Here is an 880-nt window from a genome sequence, read left to right as displayed (position 1 = left end):
AGAATAACATTCAAATATATAATCTTACAATCTTTGTTTAGTCATATTTTATAAAAATACTCCATGTGGTATACAGTAAGGCAGTATTAAAGCAGAAATACTGCTGTCAAAAGGCAAAGGCACTGCAGCCATTGGCTGAAACAAGTTCCTAAAAGAAGATTTTACACAAAGCTAGGTAATGTGCATGCACTGGCATCTTTACACCTATTCCCACACTGCTGTAAGCAGTCCCCAAAAGAACAAGCTCAGATTTAAAAGCATGATATTGTGTCAAGTTACTATTCAGCATGTGGCACAAACAACAGGTGAGGGTTTCACTTGGTGTATTTCAGCTTTATAGTGAAAGCACAAGTCAGAACTCTACAGTCAAAGCTGTATCTCAGATTCACCCACTGTGGGTCCGGTACCCTCCACAGCTGCTTTTCAACAAATCCTAAATAAGGAATAAAAACCTATTTTTATATCTACTGAAGTCTTCTCTTTTGAAACTGAGGAGTCACAGTCAACATCCTTGATCTGGTACTGAAAGCGAAAGACAACTGCACTTGTTCAGAGAACATAGTATCTGAATATCTATTTTCGAAGATGCCTGTATTCTTTGGTAATTAACTGTCATGGGTTAGCATAGCTACGGGAGTGATTTTCTTGCAAAGAGGAGCTTACAGCTTCCTCTATCACCTAACAGAACCTATCAACTGGCTAGTTTGAATATTGACAATTTTTTAAGCCACTTAAAAAAGCTTGACACGCCTCTGTGGTCCACATTTAAGAATGGACAAACCCCAGGAAGGCTCTCTTGCTTCCAGCCTTGGGACAGGTAATGGGGCAGGGCCCATGCAGCCCAGCGGGACCAGGCTGGGACCTGCTTGGCCAGGGCTGT

Source organism: Corvus brachyrhynchos, unplaced genomic scaffold, assembly GCF_000691975.1.
Source record: "Corvus brachyrhynchos isolate BGI_N302 unplaced genomic scaffold, ASM69197v1 scaffold209, whole genome shotgun sequence".
In the NCBI taxonomy this organism is placed as follows: Eukaryota; Metazoa; Chordata; class Aves; order Passeriformes; family Corvidae; genus Corvus; species Corvus brachyrhynchos.
The sequence above is the reverse complement of the archived record's forward strand: the minus strand, read 5'-3'. Positions refer to the sequence as shown.